Source organism: Dreissena polymorpha, chromosome 9 (assembly GCF_020536995.1).
Source record: "Dreissena polymorpha isolate Duluth1 chromosome 9, UMN_Dpol_1.0, whole genome shotgun sequence".
NCBI classification, from domain to species: domain Eukaryota; kingdom Metazoa; phylum Mollusca; class Bivalvia; order Myida; family Dreissenidae; genus Dreissena; species Dreissena polymorpha.
The window spans coordinates 21965971-21986414 of record NC_068363.1 but is presented as its reverse complement, the minus strand read 5'-3'; the positions used below and the strand labels follow the sequence as shown (position 1 = coordinate 21986414).

Genomic DNA, 20444 nt, shown 5'->3' with positions numbered 1-20444 from the left:
CTATTTGCAACGCTTATTGTAAATGATATTTTGGGGCGCCCAAAGGGAAATTGGTTTGAACGGATTGGCAAACGTATAAAAATATTAATTTATGAGCATGAAATAAAAAGAAAATTTGTTGGATTGGGTGGAATATCGATTGTAATGGCGCAAATATATTTTTCTATGATCACTCGTGAATTAAAATCGATATTCCTCCCAATCCAACAAATATCCTCTATATTATAATGACCGATTATGTTATTTATTTATGTTGCAAAAGCGTGCGGTTTTGATGAATAGCCAACGTTTCGCTTCATTAGTATTCAAAGCTTTCAACGCAAACAATCACAAATATATCCACGTTTAACGTTACTGGATTAACATTAACAACTAAAATAACTAAAGAAAATAACGTAAAAATTCGACATTTAATACTTTACAACAGCAGGACGTATTTTACCCCGTCACACATTAGGATTGGAACTGTTGTTAAGATCAAACAAAAATTCAAAATGTTGATTTTTTAATTAGTTACATGTCCTGTAAGAAGACACACCTTTAAATGCTTTCAGAATGAAAATAGTAGTATATTAGCCTTTTATAAATTTTAACTCATGGGCAAATCACATACATTATTAATCGTTACAGAATACCACGTATTTGCACAATGTGCATATTGCAAGCAACAATGACGGACATCTTACAATTTTTATAAAAACCCAAATTCGGATGTAGTGACATCAAACATAGTCTACTCTATATTTAAATGGCCACCTAATATGGATGCTATTTATTAAAACCTTGGTTAAACTTTATATAGTCTACTCTATTAATGAATGACAACACAATCCGACGGTTGTTCCTTAAAACCATGGCTTCAACAAATATAGTTTTCTCCATCATTGAATGACAACCTTATCTGGACGCTGTTGCATCAAACCATGGTTTAAACACATATACTCTATCCTATCATTGAATGACAACCATATCTGGACGCTGTTGCCTCAAACCATGGTTTAAACACATATACTCTATCCTATCATTGAATGACAACCATATCTGATTATACTACTTCAAACCATGGTTTAAACACATATAATCTATCCTATCATTGAATCACAACCTTATCTGATTATACTACTTCAAACCATGGTTTAAACACATATACTCTATCCTATCATTGAATGACAACCTTATCAGATTATACTACTTCAAACCATGGTTTAAACACATATAATCTATCCTATCATTGAATGACAACCTTATCTGATTATACTAATTCAAACCATGGTTTAAACACATATAATCTATCCTATCATTGAATCACAACCTTATCTGATTATACTACTTCAAACCATGGTTTAAACACATATAATCTATCCTATCATTGAATGACAACCTTATCTGAATATACTACTTCAAACCATGGTTTAAACACATATACTCTATCCTATCATTGAATGACAACCTTATCTGATTATACTACTTCAAACCATGGTTTAAACACATATACTCTATCCTATCATTGAATGACAACCTTATCAGATTATACTACTTCAAGCCATGGTTTAAACACATATACTCTATCCTATCATTGAATGACAACCTTATCTGGACGCTGATGCTTCAAACCATGTTTTGAACACATATACTCTATCCTATCATTGAATGACAACCTTATCAGATTATACTACTTCAAACCATGGTTTAAACACATATACTCTATCCTATCATTGAATGACAACCTTATCAGATTATACTACTTCAAGCCATGGTTTAAACAAATATAGTTTACTATATGATTGAAAATTCAATTTATACCGGATGATATATTTCAACAGTTTGTTCTACAAATATAGAATATCTAAACAGTGAATGACAACCTAATACGGATGATGTTACTTCAAATAATGGTTTAAACGAATGTAGTCTTCTCTATCATTGAAAGAAAACCTAATCCTAATGTTGTTACTTCAAACCATGGTTGAAACAAATATAATGAACTATATCATGAAATGTATTGTATACTCGTTTGGGGTATTATAGTACTTCTGTTATTGTGCATTTACGTTGCTGCTGTTGTAGTTTTTATATTTTGTTTATGAGAAAATTCATTTGACGAAACAATGAGATATTGGTTCGTCAATAAGCGTTGATGTTAAAATTCCATATTGAAATACATTAATTTGTGGCATATAATCCATATCATCATTTTCAGTTTTTACACATTTGAAACTCGGAAAATGATAATCAGGATGAATTAATCATCCAAATCATAACAGTTATTAAATAAACAATTGAAATAAAAACTACGATATGGTGAAAATGCCTGCTTAAAATGCTTCACTTAGTGACGCTGCTGTTAAGCTAAACTGATTATCAAATATCAACCATTTGTCTGAGAGTATAAGATTCGTTTTGAACAAAGACTTTACAAATGTGAACGGCAGGTTTTAAAAAGACCTATTCAGTCGTATAATTTAGAGGCATTTTTCAAATATACGTTTTAAAAGCCATGCGTTCTCGTATTACACGGTTTCAACATAAGTCGACATTCAATCGAGCGCACTTCATTCAAAAGTGGGTGCTGGTCGCGTATAAATCGTAATGTTTTCGTGCGGGAGTAGATTGTCTGAAGGTATGTTATTTTTATATCATAATAATAGTGGGTCGGTTTTAAGTGTGCCTTCTATTTAGGTAAATATTCGTAATTAATTGGAGGCTTATAAACATTAGTGAATATGATTTTGTTTAACTTCAAGTAAAGAACTGACACCGTAGATTAATTGTTTGCTACTTCAATTAATATTATATTTTTAACGTTGACCAGTATACAGGGTTCACACTAAACATAAAGTTATTTGTAGCGAAAAAGTTTGCATGTGTCGACATGCGGTAACTGGTCATAGATTTTTTTTTTGTTTTTTGCAATTTTGTATTTTTTTTATAATAACACAGCTCACAAAGTAACTTATAATAATTCAACAAACAGTTGTCAATATAATAAAAGCATGATAATGGTACAAGACAAAGTAAAACCATAATTTATTCAATACATGGAAGCACATCATTCATGGTAATGATACACATCACTACAGGCATTCCACACGGAACACTTTTTTAACAACATAGATAAATGACATGTAACCTATAATCACATTTCATTGACCTTTCTGCCAATTGCTATCTTCATAAAACTTCTTCACAACATCACACATTTAGCTTATCTTGATTTCTAAATTTTTACCATTATACATTGCTTGTTTCGTTAACGAGTCATTTATCAATATACTGCAACCAATTATGTTTATGTTTTTAATTAAAAACCTTAATGCGAATGGGACAGAACATTAATTTTATTTCACTGCAAAAGCACAGCCGAGTAATAATAACTGCCCATGACTCTTGAAATACTGTTTTAGTGGCTTGCTTGATCTCTGTTTGCCCGATGTTTGTTTTAAACTTAAATAACCAATTTAACTACTTTAAAGCTAGTGTCCTTGGTAAAGTTAACTATATGATTTACTCTACCTATGTTTGACTTAAACAAAACTGTACCTTTACTTCAATAAAACCGCGATCTAAGATCTAAACCTCGCCGGTATTTCACATATTCACTTGGTTGAACAACGCCGTTGTCAGGTTGCTCATGGTTTGTATTTGGGTTCGGGTATTACAAAATACCTAATTAATTAAGTATCACTTTTTTATCAATATAAAGAAGTGAAACTCCAGCTGCTGGAGCAGTATTGAATTTTCATTAAAAACAATTAGTTGGTCCTTTATTTAAGGCAAGTGACCGATTGCCCAAACAGTACAAAACAGCACAATACAGCACAATACAAACCAACATAAACACAAAACATGAATAAAGTTGGGGTCACCGCCTTGAAACGGTCATTGCAAAGCATTGGGGGTTTAAACCTGGTTATAGAGCGCTCAACCTCACACTTGGCCCAGCAATATTCATAATACATTTAAGTGTAAATAAAATTTAACGTCATAGCATTGTAACTCAAATTAAACAATAATAAAAGGGAATTAAAACGCATTCAATTTAATTACTATTTAATTACTCAACTGCATTGAAGATACAAGAGTAACAGAATTACAACATTTTGACGAACGATCAAATAAAACTATTAACGATTGTCAACTACATTCCTTCTTTATAGAAAAGATGTGAGAAAATAGAATCATAGAGTTAATATCTCAGATAATCATCGCGCAAATACAGGAAGAAGCAGAAATAATGGGTGTAAAAATTCCATATTACATAGCTTGGTTGTTTATGTGACTGCTAAACAAATTAAAAATAATTATATCAAACAAGAAACGCCTATCAGACAGAAAATATAAATAAAATGGAACATTATAAACCCAATGACCTATGCATGTAGATTACAACAGGGAAAGTCGGTCGTATGACGTCACAAAAATCCATAATGACATGAACAAATTCCAAGGGCAGTACTAAATAAAAATATTAATGGGGCTGTGCTACTAATAAAACAAGTTAAGGTGATTTAATATTAAGAAGCAAATGAATAAAAATGGTAATTCCATTAAAGCGACATTATTGGAATCAAACAGTATATAGGTGTTTTGACAACTGAAGACAGAAATGATTTGATGTACAATTTGAGTCCAAATGTAGTTTACATGCAGATTTGTTCATAGGACACGATGACACAATTTTATTCAACAGTGAAAAAAGCCTATAATGTAGTATTCATGCAGATTTGTTCATACGGCACAATGACACAATTTTATTCAACAGTGAAAAATGCCTATAATATCACTAATGATTCCAAATTTTAAGGGAAGAAAGATATAGTGAATCGAAAACCATCAAACACGTGTTTTTAAGTACATAAGCATCGTATCCTTTTGATAAAAACAAGTTATGTAAATTGAAAAGTTTAATATGAACATTTGGTTTAACATATTTTAATTTGCGGACACGCTTCAAAACATCTCCGTAAAATGATGGATGGGAGATTCCATTATTTAAGTGCCATTTTAAAGAAACATTATATTTTGAAATTAAATCACCATACTTAGAGTAAAATCTAGCAAATTTATTTCTTAGGTTATGATACAAAAAGCCTTGTTTTAGCATTTTTTTTAGTTAATATTAGATTACGATCATTAAAATCTTTAATACACGAACATGCTCTGGCATAACGTACCAACTGCGAAATGTAAATACCATAGGAAGGTCCTTTAGGGATGTTGCCATCTAGAAACGGAAAATTCACAATGTCAAAGTTAAAATCGTCCCGTTTGTCGTATAAACTAGTTTTGATCAAATTATTATTAATAGTTAAATGTAAGTCTAAATACGCAGCGTCTGTATTGGATATACACGATCTATTTAAGACTAGTTCTTTTGGGTAGATTTTGTGAATATATTGTTCAAATAATGGATTATCTAAATTAAGTATGTCATCAATGTACCTACTAGTAAGGTTAAAACAATTAATCAAATCTACTTGCTTAGTTTTAGATAATTCTAGCATAAATTCGCTTTCATAACAATATAAAAAAGGTCAGCTATAAGTGGCGCACAATTAGTACCCATAGGAACGCCAATAATTTGTTTAAATATTTTACCATGAAATTCAACAAACAAGTTATCCAAAAGAAAAGTAATTGCTGCACAAAAGTCAAGACCAGTCCAAATGATGTAATTATCTATTATCTGATTAGTAAAAAAAGCTGTTTTAGTGTTTAAAGCTAGATACAAACATTTCTCTCTAGCAAAAGTTTTTTCAATCAAAGAAACAAGTTTGGATTTTATTAAAGCGTGAGGAAGCGTTGTATATAGTGTCGAAAAATAATAAGAACTTACCTGTGACACCTTATATTTTTTATTTTCAATTTTATCAATAACTTCTAAGGTGCTTGTTATTGACCAAAATAGGTTAATATTACTATTTTCATAAATCTTATTACAAAATTTAGCTATATGATATCTAATAGCACTCAATGCAGATGTTAGATACACTAATAATTGTCCGATATTCGTCAGAAAATTGTGAAATGATCATCTGCTGATTAACTAATTTATTTCCACACGCTTTTTGCTGTTTGGAAAACAACTATTTTAAGCAGAAATAAATGTCGAATACAGACGGCAATATTATCTGTGTATTCAAGTTTTACAGTGAACGCACAAGAATGGCCCGATTTCGTGCCTAATTAAAAGTGTGTCTGTCCCGCCTAATTACACAATAGCTTTACCTATTCAAGCGTGTAATTAACACCAGGTTCAAATGAGCTCATTATTGATTGGCAAAGCTAGCATGTTCTCTTCAAAAACAATTAACTTAATGTAAGTTTTCATATTCTGTTTTAGACTGGTTTACGCCTACTTTAAAGTGCTAACGCTTGTAAGGAAACAAGCGGAAAACCAAACAAACAAGTCCGGATATTTATGTTGGACGTCTGTTACAAACTTTGATATTAGCATCTTGGCAAATAAGATTTGTTTTTTGCCAAAATATCAATATTTGTGCGCCTGGCTCAAATGGCGAACGACAGCTCAATCATTGCAACATGTCTCGAAAAGTTATTTAGGGTTTATCATCATCAGCATCATAAATGAACAATCCAATGTTATTTTTTTAAAACTGACAATCAAAATCAATGCATTTCGAAGAAAGCATTCGCCTTATCGCATATTTACTATTGTTTAAAATGATACTACTGTTCATAATATAAAACCTAAATATAGCCTTTCACATCTGGAAGGAATTTCTTGTGATGGCAGTGGATATCACTAGTAGCCGTGGGTAGATAACCTCTGCGTCAAGTCAAACAAGCCGTGACAATAACCAACGTCTTTCTCGAAGGATACATGTTACCATTTAACCGCAAAACGAACAATGTGTTGAATTTATTTTGTCATTGGAATACATGTATAAAGGAAACTCAAATAAAAACAACATCAGTGTAAATGCCAACACTTAGCTTGTCTTGATTTTTTATACATGTAGTATATATGCCAATACATTGCACTTTTGGCGACTTAATATACATAACTTTTTTCGACATAAACTAAGTTACATGTTACAGCGATCACATTAAAATGATAAAGTGGACAAAGGCAAGATCACTCAAAATAATGATAACATGTACGTATGCAGTATCACATGTCTACAGCCTAGAACACTAATTAATTCGTTTTAACGCATAACAAAACAGTAATAGTATTAAGGAAATGTGAGGAAATGCATACAACTATATATACAGGTCATCAACAAACACTAGTCGTTCGTACTCCCGCTGAGTCAAGTGGAACGCACAACCTTTTAATACACGTTACGTATTAATTATAAGATGGTTGAGTATTAATAGAGAACAAAAGAGGCGTTTAGCGCATTGACGGCTTTGAAATGCGCTAATTTATCATTTGCTCAATGAAGAAAAGTATTCAAATGTAGTTTTGAATGTGATTGTAATACAAAGTTTCTACGCATTTGTTTCATATAAAACATAAATAATTATACTTGACTAATTACATTTATTTCTGCTCCATACTCAAATTATTATATGGTTCAAGCATAAAGTTTGAAATTTATATACCAAACTATAAACTAGTTAAAAACTTCCAGTGCCCTCCCTGGTGAATCCATTTACGTCAGTTGGTTCATATCAGATATCCACAGACTTTGGTCATATCAATAGAAGATTTCACAATACTTGGGATAGTATTATACCCATTCTAACTGGCATTGCAAATTAATGATCCACGTAATATAGTTTCTCAAGACTGCCTTGTAGAGCGCTTTGTTCAAAAACCATGCCAGACAATTAAAATCTAGACTCTTTGCATTTATGTCTTTATATATTTAACAATAAGAACATTTATGCAAAGTAGCCACATTAGTGTAATCGATACAAGTAAATTATATGTATTCAGTTATCAATTAAATGCTCTTTTTTACATCTTTTAGCATTATCTTCAAGCAGTAGTCCAGCAACATTAACTGTTCAGTAAAAATTATTTAATATATATCTGTGTGTAATCAGATTGTGCGTAAATTGTTTCTTAGCATTAGAATAATACTAATCATAATGGAAGACCTCAATAATGTAAACAATACATTCCTTAAAACATGCAATGGGCGTTATTTTATTTTCAGATTGCATGGTGAAAATAAGTACAGCACCACGATGATTTGCTAGGTGTTTTGTCAGACTCCACAAAGTAAGATATGTATTGTTTCTGTCATTAGTATTGCTAAAAGTGTATTTATGATATGCATAAAGATGTTTAAAACAGGGTCCATGAGTGTCACATAAATATGTTGGCGTTTTTTATCCGCTCGATTGAAATATAGTCAATGAAACTTAAGGTTCATTCAATAGAAACGGCAAAAGATGATGCAAGGCGATGAAAATACCATTATCTAGACATTGTGCGAAAAATAAAAAGTCTACAGACCCACCGAAGATCCGACAAATCTTCAGAAAGAAAAGCCAAGAACAGGGGCATGATCAAGCACTTATATCTTTACTGAAGAATCACTCAATTTGAATAGTTTATTTTCGTTTCGTCGTTCCAAAAACATAATATCAGAGGGCACAGTCAATAGGTTTTTGACGATGTGTGAAGAATGCAGTAAATGAAAAAAAACAACATAGTGTTTCTTAAGTGAATAAAACAATAGCAGTTACAGAAATGTATGAATCAAGCAAACCGTGAAACTTTAGAAATTCTACCAGAAGAAAAATAATTATTTATATTCACTTCTTTAATAACAGAATACCAACTAAAAACATTAATGATTACAACTGGGATCACGGAATATTGAATGGTCAAAGCAACGCATTGGGGTTTTAACCGTAAAGCTAAGCGGAGAAGGGATGATTGAGTCATATTGCATTTTCGACTTATGGAACGTGTTCAGTTGCCTAATTTATAGATGCTTAATATAATTCGTCTACTGAATGTAATAACTAGGGTAACTGACATTTTGTGAATTGTTCAGGAATGCATATTTTCAGACATTATCCAAAATACAGTAAGAGCACTTACATTATTTTTTGCGCTCAAAATATTTCAGTATTAAAATAATGGTAACTGCTCCTTTCTTAATTTGTTTTTGTTTTAAAAAAGACAAATCAATTTGGAGTTTTGTTTCGTTTTTCAAGTGTTATTATTATACTAATCAGAAAATTTGAATATGGAAAAAGGTTTATTATTTTAATAAAACATTTTTTTGCTTCTCCTGAAAATTACACTACTTTTTACATTCAGAAAATGACATGTGTTTGTTATGTCAATTTCAAAAATTTGATAAAAACATTATTTTTACCAAAAAGATTGACTTAATATTTTAACAGTTGATGTATTTCACCTTAATAAACACAAAAATGGAAAAAAGTAAAAATGTATAAAAAATTTAGTTTCATGACTTATTACATTCAATAGGCGAATTATGTATTGTAATATAGGAAAGTTTCACTGTAACATCATCTTGACCTTTTGAGATATTTTAATTAACGAAAGTTATTAAACACAAATTTCTAAAGGTTCATTATTAAATGAAATCGAATGTCAGATTTATAGAACTGGGTAAGTTATGTTCTTTAATGATTCTGAATAAACGTTAAAAAATAAATACCATAGCATAGGCATTTTTGACATACAATGTTTACTGAAACTTCATCACGTTGACCACGGGGTTTAAAAGATGAAGAGGGGGATATTATAGCCGCAATGTCAGGGCTTTAGATATTGGTCGGTGATCTAAATTATTGATGCTAAAGCATGTCTCAATACATTACCAACTTAGATCATGTTTTTACAAAGTTATACCGAGAAAGTTTGTAAACTTGGAGAGTGGTTAGTTTGATATTTTTTGTAAAGAAAACCTTCTTTTTGGTTTAATTTATCTTTTATTAAATTTTTTTTTTTAAATATGAAACGCAAACGCCGAGGTACACAATGGGTTATTAATGAAAATCTTTCCATATCTAACTACTGCTTCAATTTCAATCGATATGTTATCATGTTCTTTTGATAAGAAGAGTCCTTATGAGTAAAGTGTAAGCAATTTAATAATAATATCGGTTTTTAAATGACACTATAAATTGAAAATCAACAAATTTAGATACTTTCGTTTACATGTTCAAAGAGTTATAAAGCTTACACAAAAGCAAATAACTGCAATGCTTTAGCGCTCTGTTTTTGTGCGTTAAATAACGTTAGTAATACGGGTAACGTCGTCGACTAAGGAAAACATAAAATGATTCCCGTATGTTTTATATATTCGCGTAAAAGATTGTAGTTGGTTAGGCATAGTTAAAAATATATTATAACTAGAGACTCGCAAAGCGATTCCGCGTAACTTTATTTAAAATAAGTAGTCACTAGCTGTGCCCTAATGTGGATATGCTAAATAATGTTTAAATTTGAAAGACATAGTTCCAACTTTAATTAAAAATAAGTTTTTCTCGTATTTTCACAATACAATTATTATGAATGTCATGGTTATTTGGCAGAGTTTCATCGCATATCCATATGATTATTTTATGAACAGTAGAGTCCCGCTATACAGCATACGAAGAAAACAAATAATTGACGTTAATGATCTTATCCCTACGATTTAGTAATCTTATACTACTTGAAAGAGATAAATGAGTTTAAGAAGTCATTTTCACTTGCAATTCAGTATTTCAATGGCTTAAGTACACTTAAGTATATCGTTAAGTATATCGTGATATATATATCGATTTTTTTCATTTAGCGATAAAACATGAGCATGGCTTCTTTGATTGTTAAACACATTTGATCGTTGTCATCGAGACATTTACTCGGGCGCCGTAATACAAATAGTAGACTTTCTTTTGGGTTGCTTTCAATTCAACGTACATGGAGGAATGTTAACTGCAAGTGCAATTTTGGTAACGTATAAAGCCAATTGGCGATGTAAATATTTTCCTTAGATATATACGCGTACTTAAACTTTGAGTGTCACTTAATAATTATATTCATGAAATCACGAGAACATGCATCTTTTGAACATGTTTTGTTAGATTTGTTCCTACAGGTTTAACTATGCGAATTATTCGTACAAATCTTGAGATAAAATTCATCCGTTGATTTGTCAAGTTTATATCCATATATCTCCTGTGTACAACGCTTATTGACGGATCATAAATGAAAACATATGAACTAGTCTGCTTCTCTTTTGAAAGCCCGTTAGCTTTGTTTGCGTTTGTTTAAAGCGACGGCGTCATATGAGTTTAGTTAAGTAAGCATATTTAATGTATATCATGTTGTAGAAATTATATCACATATGCTTCGTTGTATCAATACACTGGCTATTGTAAACATGTTATCAGAAATGACAACGGGTAGTTGAGTTATATTTAATCTGTTTTAGCACATTTGGTACACGAGATATCGGTTGATTTGCTCGATAAGTTTTTAAAATGACATTACTGTTCTTTAAATTTTGAGGGAGGACGGCAATTTATGTAGTGCGTTATATACATTGGATTTCATATGTTACATAAATGGAATTATAACGCATAATGCACATTAAAAGCAAACAAGCTTACTTTTGTAATCGGGATTGTGAACTTAATGTGTATGTGTCAGAAGTATGATATGATTATCATCCACATGGTTTTTTATATTGAAATGAATTATTGTCAAATTTTAAACCACTCGCTTTCATGGCAAGTACAATTTAATGTTATAAAACATACCGCTTTAAACTGTTGAGTTAATATTTCCTTTAACGTGTATTGGATTGGTTAATTATGTTAAGCGTATTTTCTGATTTACTGTTTATTAATATTGTCAATCTGTATCAATATTTCTCCATAACAGGTAAATAGACCTTGATAATATTGACCGATTTTATTTTACAAAAGAGACTTTCATGTTCAATAGCACACGATTCGCTCCATTGGTATTCACAGCTTTAAAAGCAATTTGTAAAGATTAACGCGTCTATAAATGTAAAAGTTGTGTAACCGGACACTGTCACTGGATTAACATGAAATATAAAAACAAAACGAAATAATTTGACGAAAAAAATAATAAGCGTAAGTAATGCACTCACTAAAACAATTTTAGCAGCATTTTTGAATGAAATTAAGACCTTACTTTCATTACTTATAAAACATCAGTGTTGTATTGTAAAAAATTCACATTACCATATTGTTTTAAAAGTTGTATGTCCCATTCGAGGGCGCATATTCAATTTTGTTATATTGAAAATGAAAGTATTTTAGACGGTTTAAAATTAAAAAAAAAAATAAAATAAACTGTATAAAATAGTTTACATTGATATTTATTATGCCCCACTTTTAAGAAGAGGGGTATATTGCTTTGCTCATGTCGGTCGGTCGGTCGGTCGGTAGGTCGGTCGGTCGGTCCGTCCACCAGGTGGTTGTCGTATGATAACTCAAGAACGCATACGCCTAGGATCATGAAACTTCATAGGTAGATTGATCATGACTCGTAGATGACCCCTATTGATTTTAGGTCACTAGGCCAAAGGTCTAGGTCACGGTGACCCGAAATAGTAAAATGGTTTTCGGATGATAACTCAAAAACGCATACGCTTAGGATCATGAAACTTCATAGTTAGATTGATCATGACTCGCAGATGACCCCTATTGATTTTGAGGTCACTAGGTCAAAGGTCAAGGTCACGGTGACCCGAAATAGTAAAATGGTTTCCGGATGATAACTCAAGAACGCATACGCCTAGGATCATGAAACTTCATGGGTAGATTGATCATGACTCGCAGATTACCCCTATCAATTTTAAGGTCACTAGGTCAAAGGTCAAGGTCACGGTGACCCGAAATAGTAAAATGGTTTCCGGATGATAACTCAAGAACGCATACGCCTAGGATCATGAAACTTCATAGGTAGATTGATCATGACTTGCAGATGACCCCTATTGTTTATGAGGTCACTAGGTCAAAGGTCAAGGTCACGGTGACCTGAAATAGTAAAATGATTCGGATGATAACTCAAGAACGCTTTTGCCTAGGATCATGACACTTCATAGGTACATTGATCGTGACTCGCTGATGACCCCTATTGATTTTCAGGTCACTAGGTCAAAGGTCAAGGTCACAGTGACAAAAATCGTGCTCACACAATGGCTGCCACTACAATGGACAGCCCATATGGGGGGCATGCATGTTTTACAAACAGCCCTTGTTTTAAAATGGTATTCGTTTACTAATAAAATGCAATCGTCATTACGTTAAAAACACATTGCAAACACTTAAGACGGACAACTTCCAAGTGTTAATAACTTAATATTGTAGTAGTTAACAACCTTTTCCGGATGCTGTTTCTTGAAAGCATATTTTAAACAAGACTTATCTACTCTAATATTGAATAAGAACCCAATCGGCATACTTTTACTTTTAACCAAAGTATAAAAAAATTAGAGTCTACTCTATGATTACACGTATTTGTCTGCATTTGTTTAGAGTATTTTATTTCTTAAGTTAGTGTGCTTTTGAATCTTTTTTTTGTAAATTGAGTTGTTGCAATTATTGTTGTATATTTAGTATATGAGAAAGTCATTTGATATGATATTGATTTCTCAATAAGCTTTGATTTGAAAAATCTATATGGAAAAAAAGAGTGTTTTTTGGCATATTATTCATATTATCCTTTTCAACTGAAACCCATATTTAATACCATAGGAAAATGACATCATGATGACATTGAATGTCAAGTCATTCACCTCATATATTAGCGATATTGGGAAAACTACTGTTGAATACTGCTTCAGCTAGTGCCGCTTCATTAAAGCCAAAATAATTATCGAATACCAAAGACTTATCTGTCAGTATATGTTTTGAACAAAGGCTTTATAAATTTGAACGGAAAGTTTAAAAAGAGCCAATCATTCGTATCATTTGAAGACATTTTCCATTATATATTTCTAAAACCATGCATTCTCTTATTACACGGCTTCAAATTAACTCGGCATTCTATTCGGCGCACTTCATTCAATAGTGGTTGTCGGGTATATATTGAAATGTGCTCAGGTGTGTTTTTATTTATTTATCTTTAATAATAAAACCAACAATAATAATAATAAAAATAAAATAATAATAATACTAATAATAAATAACAAATTATATATAATAATAATAATAATAATCATCATCATCATAATAGGGCAAATGTATTTTATTGTGACACTATTTCGGTAAAACAAATAGTTTTTAGTTGAAGGTTTATTAACTATCACATATTGAGCTATGTTATTATTTAACTTTAATGGGAAAGGCAGCTCGTATTATCACTTGTCATAAATTAACATACAGTTGTCAATAGGGTAAAACATTATAATGGTACATACCAATCTTAAAACATCATAATAATGATAAACAGCACTACAGGCATATCATGTGGGACACATTTTAAGCACCACCTATAAATGGCATGTAACGTATGAGCACATACTTTTCACAACACAAGTTACAAAGTCATCTTGTTATCTACATTTACCGATATCACAAAATACAATTGGCTTACCGTCATTTCAAAACTTTTAATTTTGGAATTAAACATGATCTTAAACAAATCTTTTTTTAAAATATTAATATGATTGTTTTTAAAATCTAATCCTTAATGAATATGTGGAGGTACATAAATGTTGTTTCATTTTCAAAGCGGGGCCGATTTACATTTACTTACAATGACGATAGTGTTTTGTGATTTAAGGTTCGTCTATTTGGTCAACAGGACTCTTTACCTTAAAGAAGCCATTTTATGACTTTAAAGACACGTAGGTTAGTGGCATTTCTATAGTAAGCAAGATTGATAAACTACTCTTCATATGTCGAACAAATTAGACACTTTGATTATACTCATATTTAAATTAAAACGCGGAGTACTTAATATATTTTATAATTTATAAATTCAGTTTGATTGCATTGCGCCGCTTTCAGTTGTCTAAGGATGTATGCTATCATCGATATAAAGGTTACACATAATCAGGGTTTAAATAAGTAATTCATTGTCACGCTTCTGCTTTATAAGACGTTTGAAACCGATTGATATTAAATAGGCAGACGACAACATTATGTTTGTGTTCAAGTTATAAAGTGACTGAGTATGAAGGAACTGACGTCATTCATGCTTCAAATGTGGTAAATTCTGCCTTATTATCCGATAGCTCGACCCATTCTTACAACGTTATACGAGGTGTAAGCACGCTTTATATTGATTGGGTCAGCTAGTTTGGGAACTTAAATAACAATAAGTTAAGTTAGGCAGCTTATTCTGGTGTAATCCGGTTTTTGCTCTCTGTTTAAATTGTTAACGCTTGTAATTAAACGCCTTGAATTGTATTATACAAGTGATTCACTGGCATCTCTACAATGCAGGTGTCGGCTTTTAAGCAGCATAGCATTAGTCTACTACATCATTTAGTTTAAACATATTTATTTCAAACAAGTTGACATTATTTATACATAGAAGATCATACACAATACTCATACTTTCATGTTCAAAAAGGATTAGAACGAAAGACACAGTATTATATGGTTCTTCTCCCTTGCTATATGAAACGTTACATGTTTACGGACATAATTGGCTATGTAAGGCAAAGTGAACAATATGTTGATACAAAGAAGCTCTATTTATAGAATTATACTTGCTTAATAAAATTAATATGTTTACATATTTGAGAAATGTACGAAATAAAGAGAAAGGTTAGGAAAGGAAAGAAAGAAGATGTTTATGAAGACTTGTTGAGTTCGAGCGAGAAAGAATTTTTTTTATGTGAATCGTTCTGTAGCGGAGTTACATATCAAATCGCTTACTATTTATAATAAATTTGTGAACTGCATCAGGCCTAAATTAAAATTGAGTTTGTTTGCCCTTTACCGACCGACCCACTTTTTACCCCCCGACCCAAAAATTTTTATTGCGATTTCTGAAAACGTATTTTTTTTATTTTCGTTTTTTTCGACGATGATAAAAGAGCCGAAAGCAATATTTATTCATGCGCGTATTTATATCCCTGTCTATTATTATCGCCCCTGACCGATATAGGTCGCTCCGATGGTTGGAATTTCATACGCCCCAGAATAGACAGTAATACAAGCGTCTATAACCAGCATCGCGATCGGCGGTGTTCCGTGAAAATGGCCGAACGACATCATACTTAAGTATAGGTTCGCGAAAGTAGTCGGACATATACGAGTTTACGTTCGTTGTACACGTGTTGTTAACGTGATCCAAGATGGCAGACAATTAAAAGAAATAACGATGCTCAGCGAGGACAAATGACTATCAAATTTACGACGGACATCAAATAATTAGTATCGATTAATGAAAAGAGCGTACATCTAACAGTTACAGGATTATCTTTCGAAAATGCAAAATAAAAGACAAACATGATTTGATTTATATGCAAGTGGATCTGTGTTTAATCAGATTCATGTGCATATTCTGCTTTATTATGTTTGCCACACTAAACAGTTTACTGTAATGGCATGTTAGTGAAATGGATATGTAAAGGTAAACTTATTTAATTTATTAATGTCTCTTAGCTAAATACATCGACAACACTCAAGTATATATGTTTAAAGCGTTAGTATATCCACAAACTGAAACTAACACCCTTAATTTATTTCCTCAAATCAAGTTTTCATGCTTATGTTAGTTGCAATAAAACAACTCCAAGCTATTGACCCTCTGAGCTGTACGTATGTACTCATAAAAGCTCAGAGCATTCAAGAAGAAATAATGCTTTATAATAATGTTCAGTTTGCCCTTTTATGAATTTACTTTTCCATGCTGAGACTATGCACTAACCGGTCAAACACTTAAAATTGAGGCCTGTAAAAATTTCAACTGGCCTGTGAATTGTTTCTCCTGGTAGGCAAGTCTGGCCTGTAAAATGTGACGGTCTTTCGCCATGTCTGAATTTTTCCATTAAAGGCTTTGGGCTGTCTTTCTACACTTCTTCAATGCTTGTTGCATTCTTATTAAGCCCAATTTAAGGGAAAGGTTTAAGTTAAAAATAAAAGCTGTATGGCTGTTAAATAATTACAAATGCATTTGAGCAATTAACATCATATTATAATGAACACATATTTGATGTAATAACACACAAGCATGCATTTGATATTAATATATGCAAGAAACAGCAAACAAGATAATGTGAAGCTACATAGGGCTTCGTACACTGCAACAGTGCTTTAATAAAAGTGTTTTAAATATTCATAGACTATTAGTGTATTAAAAATATAATTTCTCAAATAAAATAAAATAATTTTCCTACCTACCTACCCACCTGTAAAATTTAGGGTCGGTAAAGGGCAAACAAACAATATTTTAATTGTGGCCTCAGCTATTTTAGGATTGGTTAAGTAGTCGCATGATGCGTCTCCATATAGAATAGTTTCGATGCATGAGGCAGAATACATTGATATTGTGTTAATGAGTTCATCACGAATGTGTATATACTGATTTCATTCAAGGAAGTAGTGTGATGTAGTTTCGTGAAGTCCACATTGACATAGAGGCGATGTGATTATTTTGCGTCTGAACAGATGAGCATTAAGAGCGCTACACTCCGTTCTTAAGCGCGTATGTAACATTTGAAAGCGCCTTTCGCCATATAAAAATAAAGGATTTGAGATCGGGCGATCACTGTTTATAAGTCTTTTGAAAGAATTGAGCGCTTCAGCATTTTTGATGTCGTCGGGGAGACGATTTCATTCGGATACATTATATGGTAAGAAAGAACTTGAATATAATGGTGTTCTAGCTTGAATTGTTTGTAAATGTGATGAATTTCTTAGAGAGTAATTGTTACGTGAGCCCACTGTTGGAGACAAGATAGATTGCATATAGTTTGGGACATTGGTGGAATTCATTTTATACATTAATATTAATTTGTGTTTGCATCTGCGTTGGCTGATGGTGTCCCACCCTAGCTCATTTTAAAGGTCTTCAATTGAGACTAGACGTGTGCATCCAGATGTTATTCGCGCGGCTTCAGTATGGATTTTTTCAAGTTCATCTTTTTCATATTGTGTACAATTATCAAAAACAGTGTCAGAATATTCAAGAATTGGTCTTATAAAAGATGAGTATATTTTCTCGAGAGTATTTCTGTCAAGAATAGTTTTTAGACGACGCATTATATGGACTCGTTTCCATGCTTTTCTTTTACATACGATATATGTGCATGCCAAGTACAGTCATTTGAAATAAATACACCTAAATGTTTATGGACGTCAACGATCAGTATATTAATATTATGCATTGTTAATGGCAGATGAGATGGTTTGTTTGTTTTTCTAGATATTAGCATTGATTCGGATTTAGAGGGGTTTAAGCTTACTAATCATTTATCTGCCCACATACAGATTTTATCAATATCGGATTGTAAAATGGTTGCAGTTTCGTTTGGTGAGTTAACGACCATAAAAAGACTGGTATCATCCGCGAACAAGTGGATTTGTGCTTGTATATCAGTTATAATATCATTTATATACACTAGAAACATGAGAGGGCCTAAAATAGACCCTTGAGGGACATCTTCAATATTGCAAAACAGCTACCATTTCCCTCATCTGTAAAGAGTGCAGTCTGTTTCAGTGAACGTGTTTTGACACAAATATGATATAATATGTTAATATGATTATGAATATGTTTAACATAGTAATCTAGCCATGCTGTATCCAAATGATGTTATATGTAAGAGGTAAAAGGTTAAACACATAATAAAGAATTATTTTGCATTTAATAGATATGTTAATTGTCATACTTTGGTTACACATTCATTATTTAGCACGTCTTTATAATTCATAGTGTGATATTTAGTTCATAAATATATAACTAAAATGTCAGGACAGTTTTGCTATAAGCTTTATTTAAACGAGAATGGAGGAATTGTTAATATGTAGATCACAAGAGAACATATCGCTCATGGGGTGTGTGAATGATACCGTGTTTTATACTACAAAACAAACAAGTTCCGATAGGGCATTTGTAAATACAGTACTACCTCGTACGATACTGCGTTTTAATTTATGGACATTCTCGTGTGTGCACACATCTTGACCAGGAAATATGTGCGTACATAAATTATCCCTAACTAAACTTAAATATTAAAAATCCTTGAACATGATTTTGAAAACAGACACATATTTTAACATTTTAACATTCAATGAATCAAGGCATACTTGTACACTTGTGACCATTTCAGTAAGAATTTCTGGTGCTGGAAATTGTGTATAGAAAACTCGGGTCTTTAAAAACAAATGTATTAGTTTATATTTTATGTTTTATTAAAATATATCAGCGTGCTCTCTATTCCTAATTGAATACAGCAATGCAGATCACACTACATGAAATAGTTGTACACAATATTTTAATTACGTCTACTTAATAACATACTTTACAACAAGTTTGACATTTTGCAGTGCACAATACTGGTACATTTAAGGTTCAATGCCTTCAATAATTAATTGCATAAATCATCCGTGCCTTTATCGTAGTCGCTACCCAACACCAATATTAACGCTTGTGTGGTGCTCAATGTGAACACATTCTTTTAAACATTGCACAGGAGCGTTATTGTGACTTTTTTGTTTCATTTGCATGTTTGTTTAAAATATTTCCACACATAGCGCTTTTTGTTGCAAATAGAGTTTCAAATATCCATATCTGTTTCGAAAATGTTTTGTTCTGATTCCAATTATAAACATAGTAGAATGTTTTAACATCTTTGTCAGGCGTTGCAAATCATTTGTTCCAAACATGCAAACATACAATAACGCACGATTACCAATTACTGGTAAGCATGACATAAACCTACGATGAGCCAATTCTAGCTCGGTGAACAATTTGTATGCGAAATATATATTCAATAGACCCTATTCATATCTGAACTAATTAACCAATGACCGCTTATCCCACGGTACAAACATCTACTGATATGTGCAATGGCATTTTAAGAATATTTGTATACCGACAATACTATTTCTGGTTACCTTACATGAATTATAATTAATAATCTTAAGAGTTAAAGACATTTGTATATGCACCTTTTGTTAAAAAGCAAATATAGACAGTTGGGAATTCGTTCCGAACATAAACTATTCGTATGACCTTAATAAGTTGTGTTTAATAAATAACCAAATGTCGTAAGTATTTTACACGAATAGTAACGGGTGTTTCACAATAGAGCACTTTAAGTTTACCATCGGTCCGTCTGACTTCACGTCCGTCCGTTAAACAATATTTAAAAGATCGAAATAATGGTCAGAACGATGTATTGTCTGCCTATTAAAATTGACATGTATAAATGAAAAAAGTAAATCTGAAGCATTTTTTAATACGTCAATGCTTCATTTTTTCTAAAGAAATAAGGCTTCGAATAAAATAAGCTGGCTCTGAACGAAAATTACCAAAAAGGTAATATTAACCCCACAAC

At 31.8% G+C, this 20444-nt stretch overlaps 1 protein-coding gene across 1 annotated transcript in view; it reads left to right on the top strand.

The window, feature by feature from the left end:
- Nucleotides 1-8126: 8126 nt before the first annotated feature.
- The window catches only part of LOC127846694 (uncharacterized), a 41832-nt gene continuing 29514 nt past the window's right edge, over nt 8127-20444 (top strand). The window contains exon 1 of the mRNA XM_052378175.1: nt 8127-8197. The gene's annotated coding sequence lies outside the window, so the exon portion shown is untranslated. The remainder of the gene's footprint in view (nt 8198-20444) is intronic.